Source organism: Pinus tabuliformis, chromosome 7, assembly GCF_031772625.1.
Source record: "Pinus tabuliformis cultivar Carrire ecotype Pingquan chromosome 7, CPIR1, whole genome shotgun sequence".
NCBI classification, from domain to species: domain Eukaryota; kingdom Viridiplantae; phylum Streptophyta; class Pinopsida; order Pinales; family Pinaceae; genus Pinus; species Pinus tabuliformis.
In genome coordinates this window covers 1,691,593,680-1,691,613,905 of record NC_142293.1, presented here as the reverse complement: position 1 = coordinate 1,691,613,905, position 20,226 = coordinate 1,691,593,680, and the positions used below count along the sequence as shown (strand labels likewise).

At 38.4% G+C, this 20,226-nt stretch overlaps 1 pseudogene; it reads right to left on the bottom strand.

The window, feature by feature from the left end:
* Nucleotides 1–1,554: 1,554 nt before the first annotated feature.
* On the bottom strand, nucleotides 1,555–19,058 carry LOC149255022 (putative nucleoredoxin 2; annotated as a pseudogene).
* Nucleotides 19,059–20,226: the final 1,168 nt, after the last annotated feature.

Genomic DNA, 20,226 nt, shown 5'->3' with positions numbered 1-20,226 from the left:
CAAGGGACACATAATATGTATGCGTAATCATTCCATAGACGTAATCATGCCAGTTCTTGGATTGGGTAGCAGAGGAGGAGCAGGTGGCATAACCACAGAGGGCATTGGTTTCCCCCAAGTGACCAACTGTTGGTTGTGGGCCTCTGAATGAATGGATGCTTCCCTCACTTTCCAACTAACACAATGTACTTCATACACCCATATTCTAACCATTTAGGTAATCCCTCTGCCTCATTCTCATTGACTCTAAAAACTGAATCAAATCTTTGCTGCTCCCTTAAAAAGGCTTCTTATACTTTGACATTCCTGTTAAATAAAATTCAACCCGTTACACTTTTTATGGGGACCTGGACACTCACATGGTATCACGTTGTTTTTGGGATTCATAACAGAGTTTAAACTTATAAAGTAAATTCCTTCAAAATATAAAGATGCTTTTAAGTTTCTTGATATGTCAGGAGGATAATATCAGAAATTTAACTGTTGAAAACTCTGTAACAGGATTGATCATTAATTTTTTAATCAGCTTAAAGGATTGAAGCTTGTACATTATAACAGTGTAATATTAAAAAAACATATTCTGGTATAGATAGAAAAGAAGGAAAATCGAATCTCCACCAATAACAGGAGCTGTGCCAAAAGAAACAATAACATCGACAAAATGCAAACTATATTTCTTACAGTAGGGCTATAGAACATGTAATACATTTATGTTGTCCAGATAGTATATGTAGCATGAAAAAATTGTAACTAAAAGTCCTTGCACCATGAAATACATGTCAGTAGTTTCAGTGTCCAGTGGCAATTTTTCTAGTGTCATGACCAAGAAAAACACTGTGAATGCCTACTCACTCCACAGAAAAAATAAAATGGAAAAACTTACATCATAACATGGTTTCCATGAAGTTTGACCCTACGATGGGTATTAAAACTGCAACAGAATCACCAAGTTAAAATCCCCTGTCTACTCAAAAGCTAATCAAAGGAAGAAGGCACTACTCTTTCAAAGTCTGCACCCAATCCTTAAATGGTGAGTGACAGACCCCAGAAACTATATTTGGAAAAAAAATATACATAATTACCAAAAACTTTGGAACCTCCATCTAGGAAAACCAAATAACCAACAACTAAGTGTCTGTAAGCATAAGCTTCAAAGTTCATAACCTAATTTTCTGATTTTGAGTTAGCAAAGCTCAGGACTCAAACATAACCATAGATTCTCATGTACATTGTTCCTCACCATCTAACAAATGGTGGTGGGAACCATGAACTTGTTCCACAACAACAATGAAAATTTGTTATCATATTTGGGTGTGATGTTCCCACCATGGGGGTTCTGATTCAACTTCGATCTCTTTTTTTCAGTGAAATTCATTCCACTGTCCTTTTTCCCAATAACAACTTGTTTCTAATGGAACCCATATAACTAGCTGTCCAATCCTTCCCAATCCAACCTATATACCAGATATATACAAACTGAGCTCACATGAAACTCAGAGAGAAGCCATGCCAATGGAATGTTACATGACTATATTTTAGGCTTGCTTACTTTGTCTAAACATCCCTTTCAATATTAGTAATTTGATGTTGTTCATTTTCATTCTGACTTACTACCTGCGCACACTTGGGGTGCAACTCGTAACCACACTGAGCACACTGATAAGCCCAACCAAATCCTTGTTCGTCACAAACACAACAAATGTAAGGTCCTCCTCCAGATTCCGCAGACACAAGATTCAATACATGCAGATGCCCAACATGGTGAAGTATTTTTGGAAAGCTCTTGGATTCTACATCTATTTCCTTTTGAATTTCAACCAGACGACCAACTGTAAGAGGATAATCCCTCTCCCAGTGCAAGTTGATCAAATTCCTTCCTTCACTCGTTACAGTTTTTCCATCAGGGCCTACTACGACGAGTGATGGAATGCCCCTAATGTCGAAATAGCATGACAACTCTTTAATATTTTCATCCCCAAAAGGAAGAGAAAGCCATGGCATGGATTCATAGTATTAATGAAAAGATGCTTCATCTCTGTTGCTGGTAATGAATATAATCTCATAACACTCATCGCCTTTCAGAGTTTTTTTCAAAATTTTATAGACAAATATCAATCTTGGAGTGAATTCCTGACATGGAAGACACCACTGAGCTTTGAAGAGATGCTTACCTCTCAGTGAAGAGATGCTTACCTGCAAAAGCCATGTGGGTGGCATTGAAATACCCATGTGGACTGCATTGTGAGCTCTACACCTAGAGGAGAATGAAATAAATCCTCAATTATACCACAAATTATCTTAAGGCTTGGACAAACCAAACATTTAAACTGAATCTCACTGTTGAAAAATTTCACTCTTAATATTTATATATGTACTTTGTATGACACCTTATTGTTTCACAAATTTTTGGTATTTTATTCTTTAAAATTTTGGATTAGCAGAATTTCGGATAAGGTGTTTGCAAAACTTCAAATAAGGATTGTTGGTGATTGTGGCATCTGCAAACAGGTAATCCAGATGAGTTGAGGACCCACAATTGGAACTTGCAGGATACCACAAATTAAGTTGCACAGGACTACAACAAATAAATAAAGTTGCATAGGACTACAACAAATGACATCAGGGTGCAACAGGGGAAATAAAGTTGGTTAATGGCAGTTTCCCAACATGGCTTACCCTATCTAGGAGGCCAGGGACTTGCACCTGGTCCTAATTGCTATTATGGGAGCTGGCACGATCCCAAACATAACTACCAATGACCTTTGTTGTCCGAGTGACTTGAACCCTGGTGAGGGCAATATCAACACTTAACTTTCACCAACCCAACAAGCCACGACTGACAAACTATGAAAGATAGAGGATTTTGTTCAGTCTGTGAAAGATTGAGAATTAGATGACACAAATATGCATCTGGGATGAAGTTTTTTTATTCTGAGCATTAATTTAATAGAGTTGTATTCCTTTTATGATTAATTATCTTACCATTTCCTAACATAGTATCAGAGTATGTTGTTGCTGTTGATTTTTAAATTTTTTAAAGCATGAATTTCCAAAAGACTCACCTGTTTTCCTCCATGCCCAATGACATAATCACGCTCGCCAGTCACAAGAAGCTTCTCTAAAGTCTGATATGCATGCCTGGTCTGCTCCTCATATTCCAACTCTACTAATCTCTCTGGAGTAAATGGGAAAGCCTGGATTCCATATTTATAAATGAGCTCTACACACTATGTCTGCATCGTTTTCCCCTTCATGTCCAACATGATAAGATATGATATGCCCTAAACCTCAAATATCTGATTCAACATCTTCTTTGTCTTCAATTCCGAGTAAGGAACATCAAGCCAAGGCATGGTCCTATGATAGTTCTCAAAACAAACCCGGTACTCATCACTGGAAATTAACACAATCTCCATTTCTGCTCCCTGATCCTTCAATTGCTTGTAAATGTCAGCCATCATAGGGGTAAAAGTCTAACATTGAATATACCAAAGGGCAACAAAGTATAGTCCCACAATCTTTCCCTCTAGCTCTGCCACTTTCACCTGGAAATTCAAGAGAAATAACAATACTTCATGCACTGTTTTTCTGGTTATTTGGTTTATTAAATTGTACTAACATTAGGCACAAAAGAGTTGTTTCAAGTTGCATTCTCCTAGAAGTTTTAATGACATTTATTCTTTTCTATTCAATCACTTACATATATTTCTGTAAATTTAGTGCAGACCTATCTAGACCCGAGTCTGGTATGTACCATGAAATATTTCACTACATCGCCAAATTTTGAAGGCATGGATTATTTTCGTATTCGAGGCATACTCTGTTTCTTCCATGTATTTTTTGCTAGTATGATATGTACCAGAGTGTCTTATATGGGAATTTCTAATAGTTATTAATTTTTCTGGACTCAAGATTTACATATCTGTTTCCTTGAGTTTGGCAAGTTAGTGTATAGCATATCAAATCTGGGTTTACATGGGTTTGTCTACATATTCATTTCACTGACCCAACATCTAGATTCAATGCGAAAGGAGAAATCATACTGTCTCATACACACTAACCAAGAGTTCGTGGATCACACTGACCCCATATGGCATGTAGTCTACCCCTTGGTTGCAAAAATTAGCATAATAAATGCAGACTTGGGAATTCACAAGATTCTAAAGAACCAAAATAATTGGACAGAGTTTCATACATACAGATTCAGGAATGAAAATTACCTCTTTACCATCAGTTGTTATGATAAAATCCTTGTCAGGCGTTGTCAAAAGAGATTGCAAGATCTGGTTGATGAATTCAAGAATGATTGAGATTTGTTTGCTAATTAATTCATGGGGATAATTGCATTTAGTTTATTTTTCACTGAGACTAAATATAAAATCGACAAAAAACTACAAATGCTTCTCTGGGAGATGAAAGAGCTGCCCAAATAACGAGTCTTTATTTTCAAAACAACGCTTTACTGGTATTGAACACAATCCTTCAACAAGATAATATGCCCAATTTTATTTACAGGTGTTTCAGAATACTTGAAAAATGCACGAGTTTTCTCCCAACATTTGATTTGATTTACTAGGGATGCGTTACACTGTTTTTTTTTCTAGGTGTTTACAATCATGACAGAAAGCAAATCCATATAATTTCAAGCCTGTAGCAATGGAATCAGATAACTGCCCTAATATGGGATTTCTAATATTAACAACTCACACACATTCTGAGTTCTAAACAACCATCCAACCTGAGTGCATTCGCTAGTTAGCTTCTTCAACAGTTCTGATTATGTGTATTTTGCTTACTTGCAACAATTGTATTTTGCTTAGTTGCAACAGTTTTGATTATGGCACAATTTGGCTTCAATCTTTGTCAATATGAGCATACTTTTAGATGAATGGCTATGCATTGATGGGTTAAGCATCCTCCATCTCTCTCTAACATTCCGTCAAAGTGGATTTCTTTGGTCTATGAAGAGTTACTTGGGCATTGTGTGTGTTTTCTATTCCACTATGGAATGTTGGGTGCGGTATTTTCCATTCTGAAATTATGGCAAACACAACTGGAACTTGAAAACACTCCTCAATTTTACTATCATTTTGAGGGTCTTATGTATAAACATATTCATTAGTTTTTGGACTGTTTGACAGCAGGGAGATCAAAATATTGACTATACTTAAGGGTCAAAATGCATGTTATGAGGCATTTTGACTATCAAATCCCATTTCTGCCAGCGAAGATTTCATTATGAAGGTTCTTTATAATCTGTTATCTGTCTTTAGATTGTTCTTTGGGAAAATGTAGGTATACCCTGTCTCCGGATTTTAAATGTTGTGCAACATTATCTTGGTCATGCTATTACTTGTATTGTTGTAGTAACTTGGAAGTACATATCATAACTGATAATGGATTGTTGTGTGATTTAAAAAAAATGTGCCTGTAATTGAGCTTGCTGCTCTTTGGTTGTAGCCAATGTAGTTTGGCTTGAGACAATATCTAACGGTGCTTGTTTTATGAATGCATGACTTTTTGTGTACAACCATTAGCATCATACTCTTCCTAATGTAGTTTTGTTCTACGTAATGCAAGTTTTCATCCCAAGTCTTGGGTGTTAGGTTGAATATTGTAAACATTGTGTAACTTTCATATTGATCACCTTTGGTTGACAATTTAGTTGTTCACAAAATGTTGTAACTTTCAAGAATTTAGTCTGACTAAAATTCTACATTTCCATCCAAAAGCAAAGGACTTGAAGCCATGCTTGGAACTATATAACTTTGTAATCCATAGTAGATTCATTCTCATTCAAAATCCATATTTATTTGATTGTTGTCATGTAATGGTTCGAAATATATAATGCTATCAATGCTACATCAAGCTTATGAGACATGGGGAAGTGGGAACTAGCGAGTGGGTTTATCCAAATTTTCAAAAACCCCCACATGTGTGGCGGTTGCCACTCCATAATCAAGTTCATATCAAATATTGTTGGAGGAAAATTTATTCCAAGGGATGCCAACCATTTTCATCGTTCGAAGGAGGGACTATGCTCTTGTGGGGACTGTTGGTGATGAACGAGAGACACAATTTCAAAAGATCCTGCATTTCTTGCATTAGGATTGAAAAATGCATATTGCTTTGTTTCAAGCATAAACAAATCCACAAATTTGATCGCATGGATAACTATTTGACCCAGTTAGGTGAAAAAAACCTTCCTAAAGGCCTTCATTGCCTCCCTATGTGCTTGGCCACAGAGTATAATTAAAAATACACGTCCCCAGGAAACCAACAGACACTTCCCTCATTTTGAGAATGGTACTCAATGTAGGATGGATTCTGTGGAAGCTTGAGGCTGTGTCAACACATTATAACAATATACTCATCAAGAAGTCAACATGTCACTTGCACTTGCTGGAGTTAAATCTTGGTGGGGAGAGTAATACACCTCACAACTACCTGGACTAGACCCCTTGACACCTATTGGTGAAGATATGCTATCACGCCTTTAAAATTCTATTACTCCAGCCTGAAATGGAATCTGCCTTTGTAGCTAAACAGTTAGAGAATGTTTCACATGAGAGAAAAACGGGCCAGATGAAGATTTGGGAGGTTAGTTCTCAGGCCTTGGCTCCAAAAGAAAGTCAAAGAAGGTCAAAGGGTCAACTGGTGGAAAGTTGAAAGAGAATTTATTTATCTATTAATGCCTTGTATTCCTTTAAAAAAGTTGGTCTTAGAATCCCTCAAGAGTGAGTGATGTTTCTGCCGACAAACATCCAGCTTGCATTTCAGATGCAAACCGGTCTGTGTCTTACGATTTAGTCCCTGCATTCATTTACACAATGTGTACCAATTGCAAGAAAATAATTGCAAGGAATGACCTATTAAATAATTAATTAGTTGCTCCCAAAACATCTCGAGAGGAATAATCCAGACTTTTTAATCATCCTAAACTAAGATCTAATATGCTCAAAATTGCTACAAAACACAGTAATCACATAAAAAGTATGTTTTCAGATAATCTCCCGTATACCCACGTCAAGTGTATTTGAACATCAGGTAAAAGTGTAGACAAAATTATATATATCCACCCTTACATAAAATTTGAAGATTTGTAAATCTAAGATATGACTCAACTGTACTTCTCAACTATTTGGCCACTAAAGACTTCTTCCTCGCCATATGTGCCATGTGGCAACCCAACAGATTTGCAGCACCACTTACAGATTCCTATGTGGCTTCTGGTCAAGTCTCAATAAAAATTATAAAATTTCAGAAGCTTTGACAAAACAAACTACATATTTTCCTATTTCTGGTGAGCACTCGAGTTGTTTATTCCAAAAATAAAGGTTAACAATTAAGAGAGGACATCATAAAACTGTTTAAATATCAACTGCTTCGATGTTATTTTATAAGGCAACTAAGTTAAGATTTTGAGGAAAACATCTTCCCATAAAAAAGAGAGTAGAAACCGAAGCACGAAGATCATGCTTCAGATTTATCTAGAGTACAGATGACAAAAACTTTTAGATTTTGTCAGGGAAGTTCAATGCACACTCTATGCAAAAATATATGCATCATGTTAATTACCGATCCAAGAAGCATTTTAAGATTAGGCATGCAATATCATATATAAGAGGTGAAACAAATTTCCCCGTAAGTGTTCATTAGAAGTCTGGAAACCTTACTATGAACCAATGATTCGTGTTCATTAGAAGTCTGGAAACCTTACTATGAACCAATGATTTGTGTTCATTAGAAGTCTGGAAATTGGAAACCTTACTATGAACCAATGGTTCATGGATTAAAGGGTTAAATAAACTGTCTTTTATATTTAAAATATTTTTGTCCATTTAATGAGTATGTCTGGAGAAATGGACAACTACTTCATTGGAAAAGAGAAAGTAAACCCAACCTCCCTTTCTCCTTTTCAAGTATGGAAACTATCACCTTCGCTTTGCACAAAGGCATCTAGTTCTGAAGCAATAAAATCAAATAGTCCCCGCATGCATTCAAATATATAAATACAAGTATAGTGCTTATTTGGAAAGATTATAAATGGACCCAAAATCAATGCAACTACTACATTGTTAAAATTATTGCATGCTTTGGGTGACAAGTAGTCTTGCTATCCAAGCTGTAAATGACAAAATATATAAAACACATTAAATACTTAAAACTCATAAAAGGCCGCTAATGGAAGTTGGTATGGCTTAGAAGGAAACAAGATTGGTAATGAACCAAACATTCATTTCTGAATCCATGGCGTTCTTTACAAATGGCCATAACAAATCCCCTAACTCACATGACAACAACAACAACGACTCCAATTCAGAGGAGAAGAGATTCTATGCAAAAGTAAATTGTGCCGGATGCTAGCGCTCTTCTTCTCCCTCTACCACCCCATCCAACTCCGAGTAGGAGTGTTAAGACCCTATAATACTAGTGTATTTCTTTATTAATATTGTCATTGTAGCTCCTTGTTGTTATTTTTGTGCTCATATTGTCCCCATATTGTTATTATTGTGCCCCATAAAAGCCCACTATTGTTATTGTTGTACCCTTACATTATTATTGTTATGTCGGCTTGACTATATTGTGATCCCTTAGACTCCTATATATAGAAAATAGGTCTTGTCATTTGTATCATCTAATAATTTTTCATTTGTGCAATGTAAAGGAGGTTTCCCCCTCAAAGAGACTGATTTTGAAGTCGTTGATCCATCTTTTTTCTATTTTGTGAGCTAGTTTCATAACAATTGGTATCAAAACTTTGGATTCTATGGTTTCACTACTTTAAACAGGTCATCGTGGAATTTTCGCTATAACTTTTTTTTCTACCACGTTTTAGAAGCAAAAATTAAAACCCATTTGAGACGAAATCTTGATGAACCTCAAGTACAAATTTCAAGTCTTGTCTGGCTATATTTTCGGAGATATTATCCAAGTATGTTAGAGTTTTTGCAGGCTCTTGAATTATATCTCAAAAAGGGGACCTGGGGAAAATCGTCATAACTTTCTTTCTGAGCATCAGAATGAAATTTCATAAAACTTTACAGAAAGAGGACGAACTGTAGTTTTATGTATATCGGTTGGTAGGAACAATGACACGTGGAACTTCGTACAAGTTCGCTCTACTGAACTATTCCATAATCAGGTCATTGTGGGATATTTGAAATAACACTTTCTTGGAGAATTCAATATTGATCAGACTTGTGAGGTTGGAGCGAGGACTCAGAGGGCTACTACAGGAAGAAATTTCAAACCTTAGAGATCCGTAATTATAGAGATACAACCAACTCAATATTGATCTCCTACAAAGCTAAAAAAGGTATGTAGCCTTTTTAAAAATTTGCATAAGTTTGGTTTGAAAATTTGGTTTGAAGGAATTCAAAGGACATAGTGAAGCATAATTATCATTAATTGATGCCCTGAAAAAAGAAAATGGAAACACTTAGTAAGAAACTTGAAATCTCTAGCACGATTCATGAAGAAGAGGAAGAAATGCAACATTATATATCAAAATTACGAGACTAAGTGCAACAAATTTCACTCTCACAAAAAGTAACAGAAACTAAGATGGATGGTTTAAAGAAAGGCGTGGAAGCTAAGATGGATGGTTTAAAGAAAGGCGTGGAAGCTAAGATGGATGGTTTAAAGAATGGCATGGAATATAATATGGATGATTTAAATAATGGCATGGAAGCTAAGATGAATGGCATGGAATCTAAGATGGCTGGCGTGGTAGCTAAGATGGATGGTATAGAAGCAAAACTTAAAGGAAAAATGGAAGATTTGAAGATAGATTTGACAAAGTTGCTACAAGAAATGCTTACTAATGGTGAAAGGGTAGTAAAAGAAACTCATGATGAGAACAAAATAAATGTTAATCATGATTTCATAGACTCTAACATTGGATTGAAGACCCATCATGTTCCAAAGATCGATATGAGGAAGTTTGATGGCAAGGATCTTGTAACATGGATACTACAGATGGAGCAATATTTCGATCTTCATAATGTGAAAAACACACAAAAGGTATCTAACATAACTTAACATGATTGCCCTCATCAAGCATTGGGTTCCAAGACTCCTGAAGAAAAATTCACCGGTAAGAAACCTGATGTTTCTCATTTTAAAATTTTTGGAAGCCCTGTATACTTTCATGTGCCGAAAGAGAAAAGAAATAAATTGGGAGCATCTGGAAAGAAGGGAATTTTCGTGGGCTATGGTGAAAATACTAAAGGCTATAGAATCTATGTAGCCGGTCAAAGGGAAGTCATAATTAGTCATGATGTCACCTTTGACGAAGATATGGCTCTCATCAAGGTGATCAATCTTCCGACTTTGAGGAGCTCTCAAGAAGCCGACACCAGGGAACCGAAAGAAAAGGATGATGAAACAATGCCTGATGTAGAACCCATGGATCCAATTGATCCTCATCCACATGAGCCTTCCTCTTCTAGGAAGAGGCCTTCATGGCTTAAGGGGTTACTTGATGATGCTGAAGGACATGCTGCACCCCGAGGAACCTTTCGTGAAAGTAAGAAACCTAATAGGTATCAAGGATACCTGACCATCATGAGCACGATCATACAAAATGAGCCTTCGTCATTCTCAGATGCCGCCAAGCATCAAGTATGGAAGGATGCTATGACCGAAGAATATGAGTCTATCATAAAGAATGATGTTTGGGAAGTAGTTCCCAGACCCCAAGACAAGACTGTTGTTACTTCCAAATGGCTTTACAAGATAAAGCATGCAGCAGATGGAAGCACGGAAAAGTATAAGGCTCGTTTTGTTGCTCGAGGTTTCTCCCAAAAGGAAGGTATAGACTATGATGAGATATTTGCACCTGTTGCCAGATATACGACCATCCGCTCGATCATAGCCCTTGCCGCTTCACAAGGATGGAACCTACATCATATGGATGTCAAGACTGTGTTCTTGCATGGCTTGATCAAAGAAGAGGTCTACGTGGAGCAACCCGAAGGATTTGAGATTTATGATCGAAAATCTCATGTATGCAGGTTGAAGAAAGCTCTCTATGGGCTGAAGCAAGCACCCCGAGCATGGTATGAGAGGATCGATAGCTACTTGATGAAGTTGGGATTCACTAGGAGTGAAGCCGATCCTAACCTTTACTTTAAGGTTGAAGATGACAAGCCTCTCATACTGGTGTTGTATGTGGATGACCTCTTTCTAACAGGTGCAGACCCTCTCATTCACAAATATAAGAGGGAGATGGCTTCTGAATTTGAAATGAAGGACCAAGGACTTGAAGTGTGGCAAAAGCCAAGGGAAATTTTCCTATCTCAAGGAAAATATGTGGTAAATATATTGGAAAGATTTGGTATGATAGACTACAAGCCTGTGACTACCTCGAGGATCTTAACTTTTAGAAGTTATATGGTAGTGATGTTGGACCAGACTTGGGAAATGCCTCTGAGTTTCAAAAACTCATTCGCATTGATGTTCTTGGTGAACCTCCGTCCAAATATGTTTTGCAGTTAGCATTGTGAGCTCATATTTGGTTGAGCCTCACTGGATTGATGCCAGGAATCTTCTGAGATGTCTTCAGCACACAATCTCTCATGGATTAAGATACACTATCGTAGATGTGAGACTACTTGGATATACTGATGTTAATTGGGCAGGCAGTGTGGTGGACCGTAAGAGCACTTCCGGGTACTGTTTCACCTTGGGATCTGCTTCGATATCTTGGATGAGCAGGAAGCAGAAGTCGGTGGCTTTGAGCACCGCCGAAGCAGGATATATTGTTGCTAGCATAACCTCATGTGAGGCAGTCTGGTTGCGAAAGCTCTTTAGTGAGCTGTTTGGATTTACATTGGATACCACTGTGATTCTCTGTAACAACCAAAGGTGGGATTCGATTATTGAGGAATCCCGTATTTGTCAATTGCTCCAGCAGATAGACATCATCTGGGATATGGTAAGTCGATGAGAAAGGAAGCTCCATCACATTAAGATGATGTACAGGTTGATACACCTTGTCAAAGCCCCGAGGAAAGATCTAATCTGTGATTTTCCCAAACGACTTGGAGTCGGCAAGAAACCCTTGTACAAGGGTCCTGCATGTTGCATACATTGAGCTCTGGGAGCTCTGAGGGCTTGCGGTTCCTACTGGAGCAACATATGACCACAGGGTGACTCACCCTCCCTTGGTGGTGCACACTGGAACAAGATGATTCACTCTCTTGTGGGACAAGATGATTCGCTCTCTTGTGGAACAGGATGATTCGTTCTCCTGTGTAGCAGGATGATTAGTTCTCCTGTGAGGCTTGGATTGATGTGTTCTCCATGGCAGCCTGGATTGATGTGTTCTCCACGACGATTGTAGCAGGATTGATGTGTTCTCCTGTGAGGCCTGGATTGTTGTGTTCTCCATGGCAATTGTAGCAGGATTGATGTGTTCTCCTGTGAGGCCTGGATTGATGTGTTCTCCATGGCAATTGTAGCAGGATTGATGTGTTCTCCTATGAGGACAAGATTGATTAGTTCTCCTGTCGAGGCATCCTACCCATGCAGTCTGGGACTCATGGGAAGTACCTCTCATCTGATCAATGAGCAGGGAAATGAAGTTAGGGACCATAGTAGTACCGATGGACGCATCGTTGTAACTACCGTACTCCCTACGCTAGGATGACCTCCATTGATCTGGGATCAATGATACTGGTCTAGGACCAGTGGTAGGAGTTGTACCATACTATGACGCTGACTTCGGGTCGGTTGAGACTGGTTTGGGATCAGTGGTACATACTCTGAGACTGACTTTGAGTCAGTGGAGGATGATATTGGTCTAGGACCATTGGAGTTGTACTCACTATGACGCTGAATTTGGGTTGGTTGAGACTAGTCTGGGACCAGTGGTACATACTCTGAGACTGACTTTGAGTCAGTATGATACATCCTCGATCATTTCTTCTTCTTCATAATTCGGACAAAAGCAGAGCAGAATAGAACAATGCAAGAGCAGAGCAGAACATAGCAAAACAGTGCAGATCAGTGCGGGCAGAACAAGACAAAGTAGAACAGGTAGAATAGAGCAGAGCAGGGCAAGGGTCAGGCTGTACAAGGCAGTGCATTTGATGGATGAATAGTAACGACCGATAGACAGATTGCAGATGAAGTTCTCCATGGTTGAGAGGGAGTGTTAAAATTGGCAACCAGGGCAAAACTTCATGTGGGTCATATTATTCATGGTTGATAATATTTTTATTAGATTCCTCTCGTTGAGAGGTGTATGATTGATATAAAGATCATCTGATTCCGATAAGTATTCATGGAGATATGAATTTATTTTGATTATGGAATTATTATCAAGCAGACCTACAACTCATGTAGGCTCAGAAGCCCAACAGTCGCATCTATTCACCCACCAACGTTGTGTATAAATATAAGAGGACTTTTCCTCATTTGGACTCACTCATCTCATCACATCTCTCTCTCTCTACTGCGCAGATATGAGTCTCTTCTCTACTGCGCTGAAATGGGTCTCTCTCTCTCACACATGTGAAGCCAGATGCTGTTGAATTTGAAGCTGCAACTGCAGAAGTAAAGATTGACTTGTGTGGCCTAGAAGATCTCCTCTTTGGAACTGCGCTGTAGGTTCATTTGAATCTCCTTTGAAAGCCACAACTTTTGGTGGTGGAATGAAGTCAATCCGACAAACGGTTTGCAAGATATCGACTGCCCCAGTTTGAAGCCGGAAACTGCTGAAACTGAAGCTGCAACTGCAGAAGTAAAGATTGACTTGCGTGGCCTAGAAGATCTCCTCATCTGAACTGCGCTGTAGGTTCATCTGAACCTCCTCTGGAAGCCGAAACTTTTGGTGGTGGAATGAAGTCAATCCGACGGTTGGTTTGTGAGATATCGTCTGCCCTAGTTTGATAATGAAGCCGCTAATGCTGATGCTACTGATCTAGGGTTTGCTACTGCTGATATGAATCAGATTTATTGTACTATTTCTCTCTGTTGAATTATTGAAGATAAAAGAAGATTTGATCAAAGGGTTTCCCCACACATTGTGGGGTTTGTCCCTGGCTAGCCGCCACATCTTGTGTCTCTTGTCTTGGCTTGTTTTCTGTCGATCGTTTAATGTTCTATCTGCACTTTACTTTATGTACATGTGATTGCTATACGGTGGAATATAATAATAAAAAGAAGTAAACTGTTATAAGCATAGAACATACCATAACTTAACATGAGTACAAAAAGTAAAGTTATGGTATGTTCTAAAAGAAACTCATTATGAGAACAAAATAAATGTTAATCATGATTTCATAGACTCTAACATTGGATTGAATACCCATCATGTTCCAAAGATCGATATGAGGAAGTTTGATGGCAAGGATATTGTAACATGGATACTACAGATGGAGCAATATTTCGATCTCCATAATGTGAAAAACACACAAAAGGTATGCATTACAACTTTATATTTGGAACCCAATCAGTTTGTATGGTATCGATGACTTTTCTCTCGTAAGCAAATTGTCACTTGGGAAATTTTTACGGAAGAAATGATAGCACATTACGAGGATACAAAAAACAACACCTTTTTTAGCCAATTGATAAATCTCAAACAAAAAGGTTCAATGGTGGAGCACATTGAGGACTTCCAAAAATTGAATATAAGGGTAAAAGATATTCTAGAGGAGCATAGGATTGATGTATTCATAGGGACATTAAAGGATAACATCCAAAATGAGGTTCACATTTGGGAACCTGATTCATCGGAGAATGCATTCAGGTTGGCAAGAAAATATGAAAGCAAAATTATGGCAACAAGGAAACCTACTAATCACAACTATAAAGATGGAAGTGTTGTGGCCCCTAGCCTTCCACAACCTAAAAGGTTAACACCACAACAATTGGAAGAAAAAAGAGCAAAAGGAATTTGTTACAATTGTGATAGAAAATACACTAAAGGTCATAAGTGTGCTGAGAATAAATTGTTTTACATAAATTTTGAAGAGGAAGAAGAAAAGGAACAAGAAACAAAAAAAATCAAAAGAAGAGGATACACACCATGAACAAAGCCTAGAGAAAGAAGAAATGAATCCGACCATATCTTGTAATGCATTGGCTGGAATAACCACTCCTCAAACTATCAAGATAGAAGGACATATCAAAAAGAAAAAGGGTAATAGTGTTGATTGATTCAGGCAATACCCATAATTTTATTCATTGTAAGATAGCGAAGGAATTGAATTGCTTCCTATATCCAACACCAGAGTGTCAAGTGATGGTTGCAAATGGAAGAACCATAAATTGCTCTGAAAAGTTCCATAATATCAAGCTATCCATGGGAGAATAAGTGTTGAATAGTCCAATGCTTTCCATTCCAATGGGTGGTGCTGATGTTGTACTAAGAGTCCAAGGGCTACAATCTTTGGGTACGGAAACTTTTAATTTTCAAGAGCTTTTTTTTTTTTTTTTGGAAAGGAAGTTGAATTAAGGGGTATCGCAGGGAAACCATGAAAAATAATAAGCTCTAACGACATGACAAAGCTTCTAAAGAAAGAACAACGTGGCGTAATTGCACAATTATGTTCGTTAGAGGTTCCCACGTCGAAATGATCTATTTCTCTAGATCTACAAAAAGCCTTGGACAATCATTCCAAAGTATTTGAGATTCCCAAAGGCCTCCCACCTATTCGTGATTATGATCATGCTATTCATTTGATTCCAGGAAGTGTTCCTCCAAACATCAGGCCTTAAGTATATCCCTATTCCCAAAAAAATGAAATTGAATGTATGGTTGCAGAAATGCTAGAGGCTGGTATAATTTAACCTAGCCAAAGTTCTTTCTCTGCTCCAGGAGAATTGGTGCACAAGAAGGATGGATAATGGTGCATGTGTCCGGATTATAGGGAGCTAAACAAGCTCACTATTAAAGATAAATTTCCCATTCCTTTCATTGATGAATTATTGGATGAATTGCATGGAGCAATTTACTTCACCAAGTTGGACCTTCGTTAAGGATATCATCAAATCAGAATGAAGATTGAAGACATTCTGAAAACATCATTTAGAAATCATGAGGGTCATTATGATTTTTTGGTCATGCCTTTTGGCCTTACCAATGCACCTTCTACATTTGAAGGTTTGATGAATTCCATTTTCAAACCCTTCTTTAGAAAATTTGTGTTAATATTTTTTGATGATATAAAAATCTACAACAAGTCTTGGAAGGATCATGTTCAACAGATAGAGTGCTCAAAACATTGGAGGAGAAACAATTATATGCAAAAAGCTTCAAATGTTTCTTTGGAGTACAGGAGGTGGAACCTTTGGGTCATATTGTATCTCATGAAGGTGTTAAGGTAGACCCTAGAAAAATTAAAGCTATTAAGGAAAGGAAAATCCCCACATCTATAAAGCATCTGTGAGGATTTCTCGGGTTGATAGGGTATTATCACAAGTATGCTAAGAATTATGGGAAAATAACAGCACCTCTAACAATAATACTAAATAAAGATGCATTTTCTTGGACTCCAAAAACAACGAAAGCCTTTGAACATATTAAAGAGGCAATGTGCCAAGCACCGGTCTTATTTACGACAAACTTCACAAAAACCTTTATTGTAGAATGTGATGTCTCAGGAAATGGAATTGGTGTTGTTTTAATGCAAGAATAAAGACCCATTTCTTTTGAAAGTCGTCCAATCAAAGGAAAGTATTTAAGCTATTTATGAGAAGGAACTGTTGGCAATACTACATGCACTTAAGAAATGTCGACCTTACCTAATGGGAATACACTTCAAGGTAAAAACAGATTATGATAGTCTTAAATAATTTTTAGAACAAAGATTATCTTCAGAAGAATAGCAAAAATGGGTCACAAAGATGTTGGGTTATGACTTTGAAATCATCTACAAAAAAGGGAAGCAAAATGTTGTTGCAGATGCACTTTCAAGAAAGGATGAGGATGTGGAAGCATTTCTTTGCGCCATTTCTATTATCCAACCAGATTGGATAAACGAAGCAAGGGATGAATGGAAGAATGAAGAAGAAGTGTGGGCACTCATTCAGAAGTTACTATAAGACCCCAATACATCTGATACATTTAGCTGGAAAAATGATTCGTTATGGTATAAATATCACTTATACCTCTATAAGAATTCCCAACTCAAACAAAAGATTCTTATGGAATTGCACACCTCTCCCTTAGGAGGGAACTCATGATTTTTAAAAACTTACCACAGGGTTAAGAAGGAATTTTTTTGGGATGACCTTAAATCTAATATTCAAAAGTTTGTTGTGGAATGTTTGGTTTACCAACAAAACAAAGTTGAAACAATTAAAACCCCAAGTCTATTACAACCTTTATCCATTCCAAGTCAACATTGGGAGGAGGTTTCAATGGATTTTATCATAGGTTTACCTAAGTCCGAAGGAAAGAGTTTCATCATGGTGGTAGTTGATAGACTTACCAAGTATGCAAACTTTTTTGCATTATCTCATCCCTTTAAAGCCAGTACAGTTGCTACTGCATTTATGGAAACAGTTCAAAAACTACTTGGAAACCCAAAGATTATTGTAAGCGACAGAGATCCCATTTTCACTGAAATTTTTGGACATAATTATTTTCTTTTGTGGGTACTCAGTTAGATCGTAACTCATCGTATCATGCTCAATCTGATGGGAAAATTGAGATAATGAACAAATGTTTGGAAGGATATCTTCGTTGCTTTGTATCTGATAAACAGACAAAATGGGTCAAATGGTTTCCTCTGGATGAATGGTGGTATAACACTTCCTTCCATACTGCAGCAAAAATGACCCCATTTATGGCATTTTATGGATATCATCCATCATCCATCACATATATTTAAAAGAAAATTCTAAATTTCAAGCAGTGGAAGATCACATCAAGCATCAACAACAAGTTCTCCAACTCTTAAAGGATAACCTCACTTTGGCACATAATAGAATGAAACAATAGGAAGATCAACATCATTGCGAACGAAGTTTTGATGTAGGTGAGTGGGTATTTCTACAGCTACAAACATACAAACAAATTCTCCTCAAGAAAGTTAAGAAGGATAATAAATTATCACCAAAGCATTATGGTATGTACATGGTGTTGCAAAAGATTGGTACTATGGCATACAAATTGGAGCTTCCTATAGCTTCCCGAGTGCAACTAGTTTTCCATGTTTCATGCTTAAAGAAGGTTATAGGTGACAAGTTCTCAGTTCAAACAATATTTCCAGAACTTGACAAGGAAGGAAAAATCATATTGGAACCTGAAGTAGTCACAAAAATAAGAACTCGACAACTATGAAATCAATCAATTTCAGAGTATCTCATTAAGTGGAAGAACTTACATGCTGAAGATTCCACATGGGAGGATGATAATTTTACACAGAAGCATCTAGAACTAATCAAGCATTGAGGAAAACACTTTTCTGAAAGAGAGGGGCATGTTAGGCCCTTATAATACTGGTGTATTCCCTTATTATTATTGTCATTATAGCCCCTTATGTTATTGTTGTGCCCATGTTTTCCACATATTGTTATTATTGTGCCCCATAGAAGCCCACTATTTTTATTGTTGTGGCCTTACATTTTTTTTTTTTGTAAGCTAGGGTAGTACCTTCCTTTTCTATTTACAAAAACAAGTTGTTCCAGATACAGCAATTAGGTGGCCTCAACTTGCCCATATGGGAAACCAAGTCTGTTGGCCACCTGAGTCTGTTATATGCCATCCAATAACAAAATTTAATTAGTCTTTCAATCCAAGCTAAGTACACTGAACACCTAAAAACACTAATCATGTTCCAAACTAACATAAAAACACCTGAAAAGAAAAAGCTAGCCGCAAAATGAGCAAACTGGCAACTACAGAAAATCTAATCCTTCCAGTCATCTTTGTCAGATTCCACGTTAGCAGGTGTTGCCGCCGAGTCGCCTGGGGCTGGAGACAGCTTCATCAACCTTTGCTGGATCTCATCCAGCTTACTGTCTTGCATAATCATGATGATCTGCAGGTTTTTCATGTCCTTTTTTATATTGGGCATACCTTGGGCTATTTCTGCCATTTCTCCCGCCACTTGCTCCAGAGCCTTGGCTAGTAAGCACTTCAAAACCTAGTACACATGCAGGGCTTGCCTGTAAAGCATCATCTTGCCTCTGGTGTGCCCTGGGTCGGGGATAATATCCCCCCATTCCTCCATCTCTGGTTCAGAATCCTCTTCCATTACGCTGTCTTCCATCTCCTGAATTAGCTGACGAATGTCAGCGTCCGTCCCTTCTCTATAAGCTCGAGCGACTTCTTGGGCTGTTGTACTTATGGATTTCCTGCCTCGCCTCTGACTTGCTGGCGTCGAGGTTGTCGGATCGCATCTTCCCGGCTGGCTCTGTCGTCCTCTGCCTCCATGACCCCTGCCTCTGCCTAGACGAGCCATCTTTTCCTTTATTGCCTCCTGATTGCAATTATCAACAGTAAAAGTTAGCTTTCTAGGAGCTACACTCTTCCCCTCGGTCAGCATGTTCATGTCGCTTTGCCTTCCTTCCCCCCTCCAGCCTTCCCCGTTATTCTGGAGAATCGTTGGTCTCTCTCCCCCTGGACTAAGGTAGATGGGTAAGCCCTCTATCTTCCTGTCCTCCACATGGATAGCATTCTTAGTTTTCTCGGGCTGACCCTCTGCTCTGCTAATACATTCCCCCAGCATGCCTATGCTCTGATCCTCGCGCTTCTTCACCATGCAGACCTCTGACCCATTCAGACAAAGCCCCTCCCCTGTAAATCCCAGCTTACCCCCCTCTTCCCACTTACTGTGTATGGAAGAGGAAATTGCAAATCTGCTCATACACGACCCCTCCCCTGCAATTCCCAATTTTCCCCCCTCCTCCACCATACTAAGCATGACAGAGTGAAATGCAGGAGGTGAGGCAAAGGAAACATACCTGTAATCACGCTTGACCGCAGAAGAACCCAACGCCCGCGCTGCTCTGTTCTCCTCCTTCCTTCGCTACATACTAAGCTCTCTTCCCACCCTTGCCACCCTCATGTACCCCATCCCTTCTGCCTCACGTCCCATCCCACTACCGCCGTCGTTTCTCTCCTCCTCTCCCCCCACTCTCCTGCCACTTCGCTGCCTCGAAACTCCCGTAGGCATGCAGGACGCCACCACGTCCATTTGATCTATGATGAGGGTAGTAGGTGGCCGTCCTGGCCGTCCTCTCCCTTGTGTTATCCTCTTGTTC